The sequence below is a fragment of the Echinops telfairi genome, unplaced genomic scaffold (genome assembly GCF_000313985.2).
Source record: "Echinops telfairi isolate 266 unplaced genomic scaffold, ASM31398v2 ScPeMD7_7420;HRSCAF=8458, whole genome shotgun sequence".
Lineage (NCBI taxonomy): Eukaryota > Metazoa > Chordata > Mammalia > Afrosoricida > Tenrecidae > Echinops > Echinops telfairi.
The window spans coordinates 31431181-31438449 of NW_022111320.1; positions in this window are offsets into that span (position 1 = coordinate 31431181).

The following is a 7269-nucleotide window of genomic DNA, read 5'->3' on the forward strand; positions in this document are numbered from 1 at the left end:
GGACATTGGGCCTCCACTCAAGTACTCCCTCAATGCAAGAATACTTTCTTCTATTAAATTGGCGTTCTATGATGCTCACCTTCCCGACACAACCGCTGAAGACAAAGCCGGTGAACAAGCAGATGTGAAGAAAGCTGATGGTGCCCAGCTTTCAAAAGATATAGCATCTGGGGTCTTAAAGGCTTGAAGGTAAACAGGTGGCCATCTACTTCGGAAGCAACAAAGCCCACATGGAAGAAGCACACCAGCCTGTGCGATCATGAGGTGTTGAAGGGATCAGGTATCAGGCATCAAAGACAAAAAAATCATATCATTGTGAATGACGGGGAGTGCAGAGTGGGGACCCAAAGCCCACCTGTAGGTAACTGGACATCCTCTTACTGAAGGGTCATGGGAAGGAGACGAGCCATTCAGGGTGCAGTGTAGCAAGGATGAAACATACAAATTTCCTCTAGCTCTTAAATGCTCCCCACCCCCACTATCATGATCCCAATTCTACCTTACAAATCTGGCTACACCAGAGGATGTACACTGATATAGATAGGAACTAGAAACATAGAGAATCCAGGACGGATGATCCCTTCAGGACCAGTGGTGAGGGTGGAGTAGAGAGAGGGGTACCCATTGCAAGGATCTACATATTACCTCCTCTAGGGGATGGACAACAGAAAATTGGTTGAAGAGAGACGTCAGACAGTGTAAGATAAGACAAAATAATAATTTATGAATTATCAAGGATTCATTGGGGAGTGGGGAGCGGGGAGGGAGGGGAAAATTGAGGTGATGCCAGGGACTTACGTGGAGAGCAAATATTCTGAGAATGATGAGGGTAGCGAATGTACAAGTGTGCTTTATACAATTGATGTATGTATGGATTGTGATAAGAGTTGTATGAGCCCCCAATAAAATGATTTTTTTTTAAACTGCAAAAAAAGAAAAGACTAAAGAAATCCATTTAACCAAAGTTAATGGTTTGGAAAAAATAATTTTTTCCTGAGAAATCATTTTGTATGTATGCATGAGTATGAGCCTCCTGGATATTCTGAGATGGTATAGTGCCTCAGATGAAACAGTATGACCCCACAGAAAGCTCTGTCACACCCCTCCTTCAAGCTTAGCCCTGTGTGGGTAGAATGTTACTTTTCTTTTTACATGGTTGCAAAACTGTAATCTAGGATTGAGGGTTTTGTGCCTACTTGTTAGAGAAAGCCTGCTGTGAGCCATGGATTTTTATTACGTATCTCATTTGACTCATCATCTTCTGTTACAGATGTGAATTCAGAGATGGTCAGGTTTTCTAAGAGGTCTACTTTGTAACTCGTAAGAGGATCAGCTGCTGGACTGCTGGTGCCCCCCCCCCCCACACACACACACTGTCCATTTCTCAATTGTCTCAAGTAAACAGAGATACTTGTCTATCAGTACTGTTTAAAATTAATCATAATTGATTGTTTTACTTTCGTGATAAGAAACTATGTACTTCAGACTTCCAAGTTTGATGCAGTTTGGAAATGAAGTGTGAAATTTACACCTACATTTAGAAACTTTTTAAGGTCATTGCTATATCTTTACCTAGGTCTGTTCTAGGTTTTGAGACATTAAAAACATTCAATATTCGATAAATGGCTTCTGATGCTGTAATCTGAGGATATTTGAAGTTGAATGTGCTCCTAGTTAATTGTTTTATCATTAATCATTGTAATAAGTTGTAGTTTGTGTTTGTGATATGATGATACCATTTAAAGAAGACTCTTGATGTGACGGCCAGTAAAAGATAATCCTTCGGGGGGATATTGATGACATTGGATGGTATTTGATCCAAAATGAAGACTAGTTATCTTTATTTTGTGTTTTTGTTTGGAACCTGGAGTAGCCTTTTAGGCAAATGAGTATTAGATACCATTAGAATGAAAACTTGATTTCTGTACCATTGTATATTTTTTGCTTTCTGAGAATCAGGGACTTTTGATTCACGTGAATGTAATAGTACCTACCAGTGACAAGAAAAGGGAATCCTGGTGTGGTGCAGTGGGTTACAAGTTGGACTGCAATCCACACGATCAACAGTTCAAGACTACCAGCTGCTCCACAGGAGAAAGGATGAAGCTTTCTGCTCCTGATGTCAATTCCCTGCCCACTGAGGTCACTATGAGTTGGAATCAACTTGATTCCAGTGTTTGGCTTTTGAGTTTGGGTTAGGTATGATTTGATTATGCGAGCTGTTGTTCATCTGCTTTTAGTTTGTGGATTGTGAAGATTGTGGGTTCTCCTCATCCCTGGACTCTGCCCTGCTAATATCCCAGTCCACAGGTGTTTGTACGGGTGCTGTAACCAGCTAGTGCACTAACTGCATAGAGTTCTTTCTTAATACTTGATACTTATTTGTTGTATTGTCTATAATTGTTTCCAACGGACTCCATTACCCATTTTTGTACATTCCATCAGCAGTATCCTCAGGGTCACATTCTGTTAAGCTCTGCTTTGTGTCTGGGCTAGTTGGCCTTCTGTTTGGAAGAATCATTTGTTCAGATTAAAGCTGGATTTTGTCCGGCCTTTCATTGTATTTTGTTAAGCTGATGCCATTTGGTTATAAGGCTTTTAGTAAATAGTCACAAGCTCCAAACCTCATTTTTCAAATAAGGTAAGATTTGGAACAACTCTTATCACAATCCATACATACATCGATTGTGTAAAGCGCATTTGTACATTCGTTGCCCTCATCATTCTCAAAACATTTCCTCTCCACTTAAGCCCCCGGTATTAGGTCCTCATTTTTCCCCTCCCTCCCCGCTCCCCTCTCCCTCATGAGCCCTTGATAGTTTATAAATGGTTATTTTGTCATATCTTGCCCTGTCCGACGTCTCCCTTCACTCACTTTTCGGTTGTCTGTCCCCCAGGGAAGAGGTCACATACAGTTCCTTGTAATCGGTTCCCTCTTTCCTACCCACTCTCCCTCTACCCTCCCTGTATCCAGTTTTCTTATTTGTAAAGTTGAAATGATTTTGACTGTACAATTTGTCTCCAGGCTCAGTGAAGGAAATGTGTGGTCCTTGTTAGCTGCTGTTGAGCTGATTCTAACTCAGGGCAGCACCATGTGTGCTGGGTAGAACCACTCCATGAGGGTTTAAAAGCTGTGGCTTTTGAGAACCAGATGGTTCAGCCTATTCTTTGAGGCACCTCTGGGTGGATTCAAACTCCCAACCTGTCAACGAGTAGTCAAGCATTTAACTGTACAAGTATAAAATGCCAAATGTGCTCTGGGAAATCATTAATAACCATCTTGTGTTTTTATGGGGTTTCCACTTAACAATTCTATTAGAGCTAGTATGCACATTAGTAGAGAAAATACATAGAAGACAGAAAATCTGGAGTTTCCTGAAGCTCTGGGTAGCTCCGTCATAATGGAGGCTGTAGTTTTGTATTTCCTGAACATCAGTATTTGAGGACTATAATTATACTTTCACATAATGTTTGAAGATTAAAGTATAATGTAATCATGTTGCCATAACAGTCTCTTTGGCGGAATATTTAAAAGGTCTTGTGTCTCCTCTTAAAAGTAGAAACTAGCTGTAGACTATTGTATATTTCCCCCTGTTCCTTTTGATCTTACCTTTTTAAAAGAAAATTCTTTATTGTAAATTGGGGAGGGGGTTACATTTCAGACCATAAACTCTGCATTCAACAGTTTAAATCACGCATCAGACTGCACCCCACGCCCCCCCCCCCGTTCTGTGCCCTACTCTTCCCCTGATCTCTTCCTTTTGTGCTCCTTCATCTTCCCTTTGCCCCAAGTCACCACCTGCCAGCCCTCTAGTCTGCTGCTTCATCTTCTCTCTTGCCCTCCCTCTCTTGGTAACATCCAAAGCCTCTTCTCTTTGATAGACAGGTTGTCTTGGTTTTTATCCCTAAAGTGCTGCTCTCATACAATAGTTGTCATTTTGGTGATTGACTAACTCAGCACTGTGATCTCCAGGCCCATCAGTGTCACAAGCACTTCGTGGTTTCCGCAGTGTTTTTCAGTGATGCATGGTATTCTAATGTGTGTATGCACCAGAATTTCTCTCTCCATTCTTCTAATGATGGGCTGTCTCCATTTTCTTACTACTGGGATCAGTGCTTCAGAAAACATGGGAGTGCATATGCCTGTTCATGCTGGGCCTCTTCTTTAGGGTCTCTCCCCAGTCGAAGGATTGCTGGATCTTCCCAGTAGTGTGAGATCGCACCATATCGCTTTCCACTGTGTTGTATATGTTTACAGCCCTACCAGCAGCAAATCTCTCCACACCCTCTCCAGCATTTGTTGTGTTTTCAATGGGGCTTCAGTGTAAGGTGGCGTCTCATCATTGTTTTGATTTGCATCTCCCAGCTGCTAGTGATCATGAGCATTTTCTCTTGTTTGTTAGCCATTTGGATGTCGGTTTAGATGAACTGACTATTCTTAGTCCTGTGTCCACTTCTTAATTGGACTATTTGTCTTTTCTTTAATGAGATATTGCAGTTTTCTATAGAGTTTATAGACTACTCCCTTGTCAGTTACGTTCTTGCTAAATATTTTTCCCCCAGTCTGTGGGTTCTCTTTTTACTCTTTAGGCGAAATCTTTTGATGCACATAAATATTTTACTTTTAGTAGGTCCCAGTCATCTATTCTGTTTTTCTACTGTCTGTGTTTTCTGTATTGTATATTATCATTTGTCCATGATCTTCCCTAGGGTCCTTATGTTTGTCCCTATATTCTCATTGATGGTCTGAATTTACATACAGTTAAGTCTCCGACCCACTGTGAGTACACGGGTGAAATATGGGTCCCGTTTCATTCTTCTGCAGATGAAGATGCAGTTTTGCCAACAGCACTATTTGTTGAAGAGGCTGTCTCTTTCCCATTTAATGTTTTTTTTAAATCTTAACCTTATTTTAACTATAGTTATCTGAATTTCTTATCTTCCTTTAAATGTGTTATAGTTAATAAATGAGAATACAGTAACTAAACTCACAGTGAGGGTCTTTTGTTATCTCTGAAACATACACTTAGTAATGCCAGTTTTAACTCCTACGACTACAATTTTCTTAGGAATTTTTTTTTTGCGTGTGGAAATAGGTGGGGGGTTAAGACCATTCTTCTGTTTTGGGGGATTGATGTGTTTTTAAGAGTTTACTAGGTAGATGCATTAATTATGAATACATACAGTTGTATGTATTTATATGTAAGTACATATATATATACACACTATTTGCATTAATTATAAATACATACATATTTTTTTTGTCCTTATAATAAAAGTTTAGATGAAAATGAGGTTCATATTTAACAATTTCTGCACAAACTACTTCATGAGTTGACACTTTGCCCAATGTGTCAATATTCTCAGTAATTCTCTTCTGGTTGTTTCATTTCTAGTACTCTACTTTCCTTGCCTCCTCACCTTCTTATCTCTGCTTTAGAAAAATCATTGACCATTTAGTCTCATGTAAGTGTTTTAGCTTAAGTTCATTTTTATGTGGAGTTACTGGGTCTTTTGAGGCTTTCATTGTTTAATTGGCAGGGATGGCAGTAAACAGTAGTGTTTAGTACAGTGTTTGGCAGACTAGACATGACATAGTTCCTGATTGTTACTGTGCTAAGGTGTGATGATGCTAAAGTATACTTCTTAACGGATTCGTAGCTGCATCTGAAATGGAAGCATCTTTTTGGGGGGGACAGCATAAGTTACCATGTGCAGTAAAACTTGTAGAAGTTGGCAGCTCTGTAAGGCGGACACCTGTCAGAGAAGGAAAGCGCAGGTATTTCCGACTAAAATTCTCAGTAGCCAGGTGGCAGCACTGAACCTTGTTCCTGGTGGGAAACTTACAGCCTGGAACACAAAGCAGTTCTGTTGCATTTCATCTCACGCAGGTCTCCCTGAAATTTGTACAATAAAGTGCTAAACCCACTGCTGCCAAGTTGATTCCGACTAATTGACCCCATAGGAAAGAGGAGAACGACCCCTTAGCACTCCCAAGACTAAGTCTTGACTGAGTAGTTACTTCATCTTTTTCCTAAGGAGTACTAGTGGATTTGAACCACTGACGTTGTTAGCAGCCCGGTGCTTAATCCGGTGCACCAACAGGACTCTTGGATAAAGGGACAGTCTTCTGAATTTTGTGTTACTTGTCCATTTGCATACATAAGGAGCCCTAGTGGTGGGGTGACTTAACATGTTGGGCTGCTGACCACAAGGGCAACAGTTTGGATCCACCTCCACTCCGTTGGAGAAGGATGACGTTTTCTGCTTCCATAAAGAGTTACAGTCTTGAAAGCCCACGGGGCGGGCCAGTTCTACTTTGACCTATCGGGTCTCCGTGAGTTGGAACCTCCTTGATGACAGTGAATTTTATCCATACCTATGAATGCCAGGCAGACTCCTTGTGCATACACTTGTGCTGTTGTGTGTTGAATTCATTCCAACGGTTGTGTGTGTCTCGTCTCCACCCCCATGCCCGCCCTCCCACCCTGCCCTGTGTAGCTATTGAACAGCATTGAATTCAAACAATCTGGCTCTAGAAGCTATCCTTATTAAAGTAATGCTTCAGTCCTAACTGGCTGACAAATTATATTCTCTGTGTAGAGTTAGCTTTTAGGAGCATCTAGACCTATTTTTGTGCTAATAAAGTTTGTTGGGATAATTTCCTACATTAGGCCATTGAGTTGGAAGCCTTTTCTCAAATGTATATAAATTATTTTAATTGCTGAACAACCTTTTTTACATTATTTAAACACGATTTTATTTCTTCCATAACCTTTTATTTGAAGGCTGGCATTTATTTCCCAAGTGAGAGCCATTCTTAGCTCCGCCTTTTATCTTTGAAAAATGTTACAAGATCTCATTTTTTGTAGTTTCCACTCGCATGCTCTGTATCCTTCTAAATTTGTTCTTTAAAAAATTACTATTATATTGGCGGCTTTTGGGGGAAAAAAGAAGAGATAACGCAAACCTAATTAAGTCTTGATCTTTCATGTTTAACTTGATGACCTTCTGATGTCCCCCTCTACTCTCTTGCCTTCTGTAAGCATGGTGTGTTCCCATGTCTCTTGCAACTCCTATGGACCATACTACGTAAACCATGACTCATGCGACACAGTAGAACTGCCCCGTAGGGTTTCTCTTAGGCGCAAGTGTTTACCGGAGTAGATTGCTAGGTTTTTTCTCCCTTGGGATAGTAGACCTTTCACTTAGTTAAACACCTTCCCAATGCATCACCTAGGTTCTTTTCTTCCTTTCTGTAAGCGTTAC